A 14,226-nucleotide genomic window follows, 5' to 3' on the forward strand; every position below is an offset into this window, starting at 1 on the left:
CGCCCAACTGATGAAATCGTTGTAAATATCAGACATGCCATTTGAGCCATAATAAATGGCCACAATATGGTAGTCCTGAATTATAAAACAGAAAGATTGATCAAATTTCCATCATTATAGCGTATGTTTTGACGATTTATATAATCACGACTTTATATTTTGCTCAATACTTCCTTTTCTCAGACCTTTACAAAAATGTGCTTGTTTTTTGTTAAATTGCTAAGGAAAATATCAAAGATATATCCGATTTTTATCACTTTCCCCTATAAAAACCTTTTTTATTGATATCAATTGAAATTTATACCTAAAACATTTCTTGAAAGGCATCTCTTTTTGTTTTCCAAAGTCTTAAACTTTGATAATAGGATAATATTTCAAATTCAAAACTTTCCTAATAAATCTCACTTTCTAGCAGAAACTTTCTTTAAAACATAGACAGAAAATAACATCAAAATTCCCTGAAGGGAATTAAAAAACTAAATTGGTTTTGATATATTGGAATAAAAAGTAATGGTATAGACATGTACTGTTCCTTCGGGATATTCGCAGAAAATAGTAAACAGTAAACACATCTTTTGGCATTATTACTATATGCTTGCAATATTCGCTCCGAGCGTGAATTTCGTTTCCATGACAACGATACACTACTTTAATTATAGAATTAATGGATGCATATATAATTGTGTGGATTGCATTGAAAACTTACATTTAAAATTTAATATTCTTGTTTCACAAATTTAAATAAATAATTACGATAATTAACATTTGAAAAATAATATTTGTACAATTTGATTTCTTATTTTCACAATTTTTAATGCATTAAGTTTAATTAATTAGTGTTTTTCAATCATTTTAATTTGACAGTTTCTATATCATTAACATGTAAATAATTGCAAATTAGTCATAACAGCCCACTTTATCTCCAAAATTTTTCACTTAAAGCGCTGGCATCGATTTTATTATCCCCACCATGACTACGCACACAACGAATACATATATATTGTACATGTGCTTGCAAGAGCTCTAGTATCATTGACCTCATTTTCTTCGTTCGTTCGTCAAAGTTTTTTCCACTCTTGTGAAAATTCTTCTCTTGTCAATAATAATAATGATGAGGATTTTTCATCAGTATAAATTTTTTTTTATTACTGTTTTGTTTCAAAAGCTTTTAAAAAGTTTCGTTTAATTTATTTTACATTTTTTTCAATTTTCTTGACATAAAAAAGGCGTGTGCCTTTCGCAAACGAAATAGTATTGAAATATAATTTTTATTGTTTTAACTCTCCGGAAAAACAAGTATCGTGTTATAAGTTTGAACGCTCTATGTGACTGTCTATATGCAGTTTAATTCTGAAATGGGTTTCACGATTTTTTATTTATTTTTGAAGCCGTGCGGCTTGGAACGATTTGAAACCAATTATGTTTGATTAAACTCTGATCAACCCTGGAAGATCTCATGCTGTCTTTATCAATGCTTGGGTTGCGGTTATTTATTGCTTTCTGTTTCATCAGCAAGGTTTGTTGAATATTACAGAATTTAAAATGGAGCGATCTTTTCCAATATGCAGGTAGCATTCTTTTTGTGGCCTATATTTGTTTTAAAGAGTAAAATATATGTACATTTATATTGCTAATTAAATAATGTATTGCTTCTCTTTTATTTCCTTGCGCTTCCACCATAAAAATAAAATAGGGCAAAACTCTTACTTTTCGTTATATGCTTGCACTTGTATGCCAGTGATGTTTTCTTCGAAAGTAGGTTAGAAAAAAAGTAGTTTCCGCTTTTATATTTACTTTATGGAAAATTAATTTAGACCAAATCTGTCGAAAAGTGCATTCATTCTGGAAATACCTTAACAGATGAAATAATATTTTCCTAATACCGGTTCTTAGACCATTAAATTCCAATTTACGTTCATATTGTTAATAAAAAAAGGCTTATTAAAATATTTTAATTAAAAATGCATGAAATTAATATAAAAGTCAAATTACTAAAATACAAAATATTTAATTTATTGAGTTATTTAATTTATTTCTATTTATTGAGTAACTTTAAAAGTAACCCTCTATAGCTAGTGTAAGTATTAAGTAAATTAATACTATAAAAGGTATTAATTATAGCAAATTATATGATACAGAGATATAAATTGTTCTCCATCCCCATTTTATCGCATATGATATTAATAAAGAAGCCACAAAATATACTGAATTTAATATAAGCAAAAATAATTACCTAAATACAAAAAAATTAGGTGAAATTTAATATATGAACGCGTAAATTAATATCTATTCAGAAACCTCTGAAATTATCAAAGGTGAAAGTGTAAAGACTCTGAATGATTATAATTGTTTAGTTCTATAAAAATATAAATCGTATTTATATATTATACATACAGCACCTGGATGACCGAGCTTTGCCCCACAAACTCCCTGAATACTAAATTTAATGAAAGTTGTTGGAGTCGGAAACGGCTCCAACGGCTCGTTTTCAAAGGTAGGCACAATTGTGCTTATCGTAGGATTAATTTGGAAAACGCAGATTCATTAGTTGAGAATAAGACAAAAATTTTAATATAAAGTAAATTTTGGCCAGCAAAATTTGTTTTTCAACAAAATACGTTTAGAATGATCGATTTCATACTTTGTATTTATCTTTTTTTCAAAATGATTTACAAAGCATTTGTAGTTTCTACCAAAAACTTTTACTCAAGGTTTTCGTTTAATTTCCTCAAGTTCGAATAGAATTCATAATCGAAATTGGAAACGAAAATAATAAATAATATTATACGCTCACTTATTTAATAACTATCTTGAATATGGATAAACCATTATAATTTATGAGGCCCAAGGACCATTATTGTATTACATAATCTTATTAATTTAGAATGTATTCACTCAACTAAGCCCACAATCTTGATTATAATCTATTAAGCTTACCTAAAAGCATATCATTATGTAAATAAGTATACCATCCTATCTTTAATTGGACTATTATCTACTGTATTAGGATTGCATTGTCTTATTCTTTTAATAGAACGATTATCACTTGCCTAAATATTAAACGGAATTTCTGTTTAATCTGGCAAGTATAGTTGAAAAATTTGTTCAAAGCTCCACAAGTTTGTGAGGAATAACTTTTAGAAATATAGTGATGTATAAATTAAAATGAAATTATGAGAAATAAATAAAAGAAATCACAGGGAATCAACTAAAGTGTACAATAGATAAAGTAAAGTAATTACAGCAGGTAATTATAATGAGAGCGACCGAAAATTTAAAGATAACTTTAAAAACTTTCCATGTTATAAAGAAAACTACTTCGTCACCGTTCACTTCTTCGTCACTGTGTGCTATGGCAAAATAAATTCGGAAATTTTCGTTGATAGACATTATATATTTGCCAAATTGTGATTGTAAATCAGTTATATTAAAAATCTCATTTAGTTTAAAACCTAAAGCACAGTGTTCATACAACCCCCAAAAAACAATAAAATACAGAAACACTAATCCAAACATATATACAACAACTTATTTTATATTCATTCATCCACGACAATAATCATGTAATGAATGTTTATTATTGCACTAGAAAGAAAATACCCATTGAAAAATTAATGATACAATCAATTCTTTTTCTTTATTAAATACAAATCTTTTACATTTACACGCACTACTGCGCAAATATATCCCGTTTTCGATTATGATCTCCAATGATTAGAGATTTTGGGGCTCGAAAACTGCGATTTATCTGTTATTGAGTTTCATTTTGTAATTTATATGTTAGAGCTATAGTTGAATTTGTTTTTCAAACATTTCCTATCTTAAGAAACCAATTTTTTTTATGCTTAGATATTTTCATCATCATTATTAGCTTATGGATGTTTAATCAAGTTTCGGACTTACGCCAGTATCGAAGTGACTTTCTTCCCTTACGCAGATAACATAATTGTGGCGATCTAGAAATACTGGCGGCTATAGAGGCCTCAATTATAGGGCGGCTAACCGTATGATAGCGAATGTTGAGAGGCAATCACATTTATATATCAATCACAAAAGAGTATCTATAAGAGTATCTATCCTCTTACTTCCTCAGTGGATATAGTGTATGCTATAAACAAACACATAATTTAAAATATAAACAATAGGTACCTGTAAAACGGTGATGTTTACGAAAAAATGTTTCAAACAAAAGTTGTTTATTTTTTTAAAAAGAAACATTTTTTACATTTAAACTTTTGTTGTATCTCTTTTGAAGCTAACACGCGAACACGCAATAAAAGTTTCTGCTGGATATCTCCTTTCTTTGTTTTTGAGTTTTCGTGTCGACAGATAGACAGTCAGGCAAACGGACTGACAACCAAAAATGGATAAGTTATTCTAATCCAATTATGAGAGAAATTATAAACCAATCGTATTTGAAGTGTAGCGTTTCAAAGGAGGTAAAATTCAAAAATGAAAAATTTCTATTTTTAACTTCGATTTTGATGAAAATTGATAAATATCTTATTATTCAATTAAAATTTCATTAATATTTTTTAAATAGATTTTATAGTTTTTGAGATATTTTCTACCAAATGACATCGTATATTCAAGAAAATACTCTGAGCTATAAATCTGTGTCCAATTACATTTTACCAGAGTCACAACACAACTTGAGACATGAAGAATTTTTTCGCATCATTGACAACAAAATCTATATGTATCTACATAAAAATATTGTCATCTGATTCTGAAATGCATTTTAATACTTCTTATACACTTAAAGCACTCAAAAGAGCTACCATATTATGTAGTTATTGTAACTACTGTGCATTGTGCAGTATTATAAAAATATACAAAGGATTTCTATCAAGCTTTTCTCATTTCATGTACCAAAACATAGAGAAATATCAGTTAGTTACCATGACAACGTGTACAATAATTGTAGTGATCGTGGTGAATACAAGGAGGATTTACTTCTAGTATAGTGTATGTAGTCGAAGAAACGAAATACTAAAAAAGGTCAAAGTTCGAAAAATTTGAATAGTAAGTCGGATTTGAATGCAGTTTTTCGCATTCGATTCGTTAGAGCATCTGGAAATTTTGTGTGACTTACATTGATTTATAAGAAAAAAATATGCATTAAATTAACCGTAAATATACTAAATTCACAATTCGGTTAATAGTGATGAAAATTATTCCAAACTTGTTACTCGGAAGCTCCCAGGTACCTGGTGCCCGATTCTGTCGCGATATTCGTGTTCATAGACCTCAAAAACCCTCGAGTAATGAATTTGAACCGATTATATAACGATTTTCCCGAAAACTCTTGATACCGTTTACCCTGGGTACCCGGCACCTCGGAGACAATTTGTGACACAATATTCGTGTTTAGTTAAGTTAGTTAGGTTAATTTAAAATGCAATTATAAAATGCATATTATTTATGCAAATTTCATATTTTTAATTTACTATAAATCAATTTTGGCCACAAAATTTTCTGACGCTTTAAAGAATCGAATACCGAAAACCGTATTCAAATCTGATTAACTGTTCAAATTTTTCGAACTTTGTTGCATCGTTTCTGCGACTAATGGTATGTGTATAGTAGTTAACTGTTATCGTAGGTGGAGAGAGAAAATATTTGGTTTTAGAATTTTTAACGGGTACCGTCAAACAATGGTACAAGAGTTGATTATCGGTGGTTCGATTTTCTAAGCATGAGGGCTAGCAAAGTCAATAGATAATTTCTTTAAATTTCTAGTATAATTTTTGAGAGACGGTATTTTTAAGATCTAAAACTTTATCGAAATTTATAATTAGTAGAAAAACATTAATAGTTTAGTAAAAAACGAGAACATTTATCGATATTTTTTCTTATTGGATTTATTTTTTATACCATCTCAGAAAAATGAATATATTAACATATATAGGCAATTTTTTATACATATATGTAGAACTATAACTAAAAAATTATTAAAATTCATTAAAATCATTTGTATTAGAAAGAAATTAGACAATAAAAAATGTTTCACAGTAATCATTTTTATTAGATTTTTATTCAATGCTCTCAGGAAAAGCAATAAAATAAACATATAACATGAAACTTTTCTCCTCAGTCCTGAAAATTGGAAAAATTGTACTAATTCTTCACCATTCCAAGCTTTAAATAACGTGTTTTAAAAACCTGGAAATGAGGATGGTAAAACTAGATAAATTCTTTGAAGAAAATGATACGCTAGCACTTCTTTCCCATTCAAATTGTTTAATAACGTGTTTTAAAAACTCGGAAATGAGGATGGTAGAACTAGATAAATTCTATCAATGAAATTTTTTTAGATTATGAATTATGATACGTTAATTAGGATTTGCATTAATTGAAGATTTAGGTAAGACTATGCGTATACGACACTCACTTGACCTCCCCCTCCTAAATTTTCAAAACTGATTTAGACTTACTCCAACTTCATTTAAAAGAAAATCAAGCTTTTTATCCGAAATTTTCTTGGCGCTCGTACATCCTATGCTTATTTAAGTTTATGGATGTTTACGGCTTCACATTAAGCAATAACTGATTCTAAGGGACGGATAAACCCATGTCGGGGCCCATAGGCTATACAACTGTACAATACAATGATCCGCCAGTGCTCATCCGACAAATTTTGGTTCGAAAGGAATGTGCCTAAGGTACCCTAAAAAACTTCTACTAATAATATTCCCAATTTGATAATCTGTCCACTGTTAACGTTCGTTTTGACTTTTGAGAGAGAATGAGACACTGATTTTTCATTTTAAAATCTGACAAATAATTATGGGCGTAACCTATGATTAATCGTCTATTATAGAGGAATTAAAATCTATTTATTTATTTAAATCAAAATTTATTTAAATAAAAAGTAGGATGTATGTATTTACAACAAAAAAATCTTACAATATAAATAAGCAATACACCAAAATTCTACTTAATTTAAATTACTTTTAAATGGATCTCACACTTCACCTCTCTCTTGCTATGCTATGCACATGAATTTAATATAAATATTTTGAATTATAAAATATTCAAAATTAAATTAATGATTATTTATTTAAATGAAGATCCATTTTCATACTAAATATTTATTAATAAAATAATAATATTTAAAAATTTCTACGCATTTATTGGAACTATGTTTGTTATTAGACAAGGAAATTTATAACACAAAAAACGTTAAAACGTGGATCGAGATACGGGTTTTTGAATTAGGTTCTCGAAGCTATTTATAAACTTTTTGAACATTGCAAATTATGGGGAGATAATTTTCCTTGTTTGTGAATTAAAAAATGAATGATTTAAGTAAATAATCATTACTTAATTTAATCATTTTTTGTACAATTTGTAAAGTAAAAAATTTTGAATTTTTTCAAAATAAAAAATATTTTGTATTTTTAGATCTGTTTCAAGTAAAAAAGTACTTTTATGATTTTTTCTCTCGCCGCTTAGTTTTCGAAATAAAAATTATTTAAAAATTAAAAATGCAATACACGCTTTTCATTTAAGAAAAATGTGTTATTTTTTCAATCTCTGAGAGAATTCGCTTAGCTAACGCAGCTCCTGCACTACGAATTTTTTTTTGAGTAAGGGAGAGTGTCTTTCAAGAAAACAACCTGTAACCCGGGATGAAACATTTCCAAATTAAATGTACTATTTTAAGCAAATAAAGTTATAAGTTTCTCCGTTGGACTTGCTCCTATAGAGTTGATGGATTCATGGTTTCGAACCTAACTTGTCTGTTTGTAGATTTCTGCAGGTGCAAATAGGGGTAGTATAGAGATCGCCCTCCATACGGATAAATGGAATCAGTAGTACGGATAAGTGTGGTCCAATAAGTGCGATCATTTTTCGAACAATAATAGTTAAATTTTGAATATAACCTGTGTTTTTTTCTTGCTAACATGAAAACACACAACTTTGTTTTCTAAATGCTCTATAATGTACACGATAATATGATAAAAAATAAACTATGAAATTGTTATGCCTATTGTTTCACGATATTTTAATGGATATTATATAGGTGAACGTGATTCACGAAAAAATTCAGAACTAATTTTTTTTTTTTTTGAAAAAAAAAGATAATGTATCAACTATTGTAATGAAAGAAAAGTATATTTTTAAGAGAATACAAAATTCGAAAATAAAAAATGTTCTCATACCTTTGAAGAATTATTCAAGATTTTTTGAATTTTACTTAAAAATTGCAAATGTTTGGGGAAAAATACATTGAATAAAATTTGTTAAGCATAAAATTTTCAATCGATTTGTATATTTTGATTGTGCCCAATCTTTCGCATTTTCGGAAAAATCACTATTTAAATAAATATATACGAAGCATTCATAGTTATATTTGTATAAGCCGGAAAAGACTATATATTCATATCGATTGAAAATTTTGAGCTCTCCAATTGTGAAATTGAGTATTTTTTCTCCAAAATACATAGTTTTTGAATGAATCTTAATAACCAGAGGAAAAACGCGGAAAATTATATTTTAATATCAATTTTTCCGAAAATGCGATATAATTGAAATATATATATCGGTTGGAAATTTTATGCTTAACAACTTTTATTCAAAGTACAGAAAATTGTACATTGATGTAGATTTTTCAAGGAATATGAAAGGTAAGAAAAAGTTTATATATACAAATCGATCGGAAATTGTACCCCAGATAACACCGCCTATTTTTTCTCTAAAATGCATTGTTTTCGAGTAAATTGAAAAAAATTGTGGAAAATCGTTGATTTTTTCGAAATCAACCTTTTTTTTTGTGTGAATATTTTTATTCTACCGATAAAAAGCTAAAAATTGACATAGGTTGCATTCCTGTACCCAAAACTTCAGTAAATTTCACCTAACTTGATGGGAATACTAGTAAAATGCACACCACAACTTAGTCACAAAATAGTTTTGTGACATTCAATGCTAACAATGTTTTTTCCCTCAAAAACTGTAAGCCCGATTGAGTGCATGAAAAACCGATACAATAAAATTAATTATAAAATCGGAGGTGAGCTGAGTTTGACATAAAAATAAAATGATAAACTTTTGTGTCATCATTGGCATTGCTTTTTAAAATATTAGGTATATTAATCGTGAAAATTCACTTTGAAAATCATATTTGCAACCGACACTGCTAAATTAATACATTTTTTAAAATGAAGTTACTGTCGATGTTTATGATTGTTGGTAAGTTATTGATTTACATACTTAAAAAAAAGGCTAATTTTTTTATTAAATATTCTGTTTGCTGTTGCAGTTGTTTTAATTTCTAGTGTAATGTTCAGTGGAGTTGCCGGCACCCATAATTCTGGAGGAGACAAAGGACAAAAAGATGGCAGTGGCTCAGGTGACAATTATCTTATCCAGAATTCAGGGACTAATAGTTTTAACGGTGGAAGTGATTGAATAGGTCAAGAAAAAATTAAAAATAATGTATAACAGTTTAGTTTTCAATGTTGTAAGCTTTGAATAAAAGCAAATTCATTAATAAGATTTAATTGGATAAGTTATTTAAAAACCTCAAATTTACCCAATTTCTATTCTTTTACTATAATGCAGTTTTCTTGGAATGAAAATGTCAAATATATATAAAAACAAGTGAAAACAAAGAATTGATTGAGTTAATTGTTGAAATACCATGTATATACTGTGTTGATTACACTGTCACATTACACATACATGCATGTCACACATATATATTATATAACTGATATGCCCATATAATACTATACAATTTGCGCATAATTTGCGCTCTCACGGGTAAACAGTGGCGTTTACGAAAAAATGTTTCAAACAAAAGTTGTTTATTTTTTTATAAGAAACATTTTCACATTTAAACTTTTGTTCTATCTCTAACGATTTACAAGATGGATACTACGGACCCAAGACCCAATTGACCTATGTTGCTCATTTACGAACTTGACCTCACTTTTTACATCCTCAGCACGCTAAATTTCAGCTGGATATATGTCTCTTCTTTTTTTAGTAATCGTGATGACAGACGGACAGACGACAAACAGACAGACAGACAAGTGAAAATGGACTAATTAGATGATTCTATGAACACCTATACCAAAATTTTGGTCATAGCATCAATATTTTTAAGCGTTACAAACTTGGGACTAAACTTAATATACTATGTATATTTCATATATACATGGTGTAACAATTTAAATATCCTTTGCCCATTCAGAGTTAAAACAATAAAAACTTGGCAAAAGATGTTCTTCGATTAGATCTGGTGAACCACTGAAAAAAAGACCTTATACACGGTAAGAAATGCATGGCGTTTATTACAATGTTGGTATGGTATAGGGACGAATACTCAAAAAATATCTGATAATACTCAATAATAATTCTGAATGGCCATCTTTTCTGATAAACTTAATTCTCATCTTTTTTGATATACTCAATGAATTATGACTATTTGCATAAATTTTAGCTGTGTAAAACAATCTCTTCAAGTGTTATGGAAGGGGAATAAGTGAGATCAAGAGAGGTGGAGGCTATAAAGCGGTGGTATTTACTTTTAAGCTCAGTGAAGCGGGTGGTTATCAAGCTAGTATATTATAAATATGAAAGTAAGTATTATAAATGTGTTAAATAACACATGAGTTATAAATTATAAGGATATATTAAAAAAAATTCAAAAATTAAATTTGATCTAACAGTTAAAAATAGTAAATGTAAAAAATACATGGCCATCTCTTCTGATATACTCAATGAATTATGAGTATTTTATTAAAAAAAATTTAAACTCTACATTTATTTTACCTGCGTCTTTACCAATTTTTAGTATTTATGTAAATTTCGATCAATAATTTTCTCATAAACACGAAAGTCTTCATATCTCTTTCAGGGCTGAGCGATTTTTCAGACTTGATTTTTTCGAACAGCCAAATGACATCTTTAATCAATTCGGCTCGAGCATTTAAAGTTGAACGATACTTGACACCTTATGACCGTGCTCGAAAATCGAGAAAGAATAATCTAATTTCTATGTCATATCCCGATTTCTTCAGCTCAGGCTGCAACAGACGGGCACCCATTCGGCACTTGTACTTTCAGCGTTTTATCATATCGTCCAGAAAAAAACTTTTTTAGATTTTGTTGTCAGCGGAAGAGCTACTATAACACATGATGACTTTGCCACGTAGAGCTGTTAAATTGTTTTAGATCCACTGTTAACTATAATTGTGAAAATTGCCAGGCACATTATTTTATGCATAACACAAATAGGTATCTATATACATGTCTAGTCATTTTAATAGTTCCGTACCGAAAAGAATAATTGCTGCCATTGGCGTATTTTGTAATATTTCTTCGTGAGAATATTAAACAATGTTCTCCGAATGCCATAGTTTAATGTACCATTAGTTTTAATAAAGCTAGTTTACGAATTTATTCCCCACCCCTCTCCCATTCAAGATGGTTACTCACAGTTATTAAACATATTGTGCGATCATCATTTACAAAACCGCCAATATCTTCGAAATCGCATGGAAGTGAAACGGAAACCAAAATTTTTGCCTTTTTGCTAAAGAAAAATTAGTTAAAAATATTATTGAAATCTATGAGAACATCGAATTCTTAAACTAACTTCTAAACATACAAGTCACAAAAAGTTAGATAAAAGAATTTTTCTAGAAAACTTTACATTCTTTAATTCGATAATAAAACTATTATTCCTAAAAATAGGAGCTGAAAATCCATGCTGAAAATTCCCACAGAATATGGATTATATCAAATATCACAAAAAAGAGTCAAATAATAAATTTAAATAATTCATCAACAAAAAATTTCGAAGTTTTCCTTTGTTTAAAAACAAATAATAAAATACTTTCAAGCGATAGTGAGTCTCGCGACGAGTATGTAGAAGCAAATAAGAATAAAGTACAATTTTTTTTTGAGTAAATATCACAAAAATAGAAGTATATTGTGTTGGACTACGAAGCCCTCTATTCGATTCTCACTTTGCCGATTTTTTTCTAGTTAATTCGTCGAGGTTGCTGACTTTCAAAAATCAATTGTATAGTGATGTTTCCATTTCATTGATGATAGAGAATTGTTTGGTGTTTTACTTGGTCTGATTTTTGATAATTAAAAACCATTTTTAGGTCAAATTAATAGGTTAAACTTAACATACCTACAGTGCTTATAATTATGGAACCATTACGGATGACTACTACTTTCAAAATAAAAATATCTTATTCTCTCTAGATTTTTATTAAATTTTTATTACAGAAATAAAATTTAATTTTAGAAAGATATTTGCATTCAATCTTTGAGTAATAAATTCGCTTAACAAAAAGGTTTCGAACTAAAGTTGCCAGAATTTTTATAAGGAACAACTACTATCCTTTTTTTCGAGTTAGGATACCAGTATTCTTTTACAAAACGGACCATAAGGTGGAAAATATTATTTTGGTAATGTCAAATTACTACATAAATTTAACTTTACTAATATGACATTCCCAAAATTGTGTTCCCCTCCATAGTTTCCGACTTTGTTAAAGACTATCGGAACCACATAATAACTTGATTTAAAAGAAAAGGTTTGTTAACTGTGGCGGATTAAACAGCCTGCCTGAATAGAATAGGGGCCCTGGGTGATTAAGGAAGAGTAAAAAATAATGTTGGGAAGGCAAATTGTAATTTTTATGAGAAAACCTGCACACGCGGGGTCACAAAGATGATGATGAAGACTAAAAAAAAATCAGCCAGGGTAACCGGAGAATTGCACTGTCTGTTACATAGGTTAAAGGAACAAACTAAGTGAACTATCATAACTAATAAGAGACAAAGAACAATTTTTATTCGAAACATTTTTTAGAAAAATTTTAATACTTACACGGGAGAAAAATTTAATATTTGACAGCTGGCAAAGCAAAAATTGATTTGAGAAAAATCGCGATTAAGATTTTGAGAATTTTCGGATCAAGTGTTTGGCTGATTTTCGCCTGGCAAATGTTTGATCCTTCTTAAGCGATGGCTTTCAAACGGGAATATGCAAAGTATGTGCTCCATTGAATTGCGCACGGTTGTGTTTCTATAAAAGGCACGATATAAAGATAAAAATTGACAATAATAATTTTTATGCCACTTGTTTCAATGAATAATTTCATGAATAAATTTTAATAAACGTGATCTTTATTCATGACCTATAATCACGATATAATTTTGGTTCTATATTTAATTTTTTTTTTACAGAAAACAAGATAATGTTGTAAACTATAGTAATCGAAACGGAGGAAAAGTTTTTTGTACCTTCCCTCAAAATTTGGACAGAAACAAACAATTTTTGTTTGAAACATTTTTCTTTACTCAATACATTTGCCACAATTTTATACCTAGAAAAAATTAAAAAAAAAAAAACATGTACTTACAATAGATCATGGATAGAAGAATAATTTAAAAAAATGTACAAATGAAACCAGCTTTTGCCCACTGCTTCGCTTGTGATAATAATTCATTTCAATAGAATCCATAAATGATTCTTGTCGTGAATCATTGATTCATTTACAGATCGTGCTTTTACTTCACTTATCCCCTCCATAAACATCCACTCGCAATATAGACACAATGACATTTAGTCAGGCCACTAAATATCAACTTCAACTGCCATTCCCTAGGGAAATAATGCGGCCTTTGGGCGTGGAGCTCGCTGGGCACCCTAATAAAATGAATTAAAAAAATGATACAGTCAAATTTTGTCCCAAACCATGAGCACATATATGAATTTTACATTTCTAACTTAAAAAATAATCAAAAACTTTCACTCCCTACTTTACCTCCTTGAAGAATGCATTTTTTGAAAATCCTACTGTAAGCTTTTGTTATGAACCATGAGCTCTTATATATCTTTTTTTATATTTTTAACTTCAAAGTTTCATACAAACAAATTCTTATTTTCATCCCTTAGGAGATGAATTTCCAAAAATTCCTTCTTATTGCATACTTACGTCATTTATGGAACGTTTGTTCTAAATTTCATTCCCAAAATTCTAGACTCAGCGGTTTCAGATGTGCGTTGATCGATCAGTCAGATCGAGATGCACTCTATGACATCCCATTCTATGATCGCATTTTGATACATGGAGTGTCGATATACTCAATTCTAAATTCAGCTATGTGCACCGTGTTTTTTTTTCTTCAAAAAATGAAGGCACATTGTGTTTATTATCCCGTTTTATTGGCGGTCGGTAAAAATGATTT

Source organism: Chrysoperla carnea, chromosome 3, assembly GCF_905475395.1.
Source record: "Chrysoperla carnea chromosome 3, inChrCarn1.1, whole genome shotgun sequence".
Classification (NCBI taxonomy): Eukaryota; Metazoa; Arthropoda; class Insecta; order Neuroptera; family Chrysopidae; genus Chrysoperla; species Chrysoperla carnea.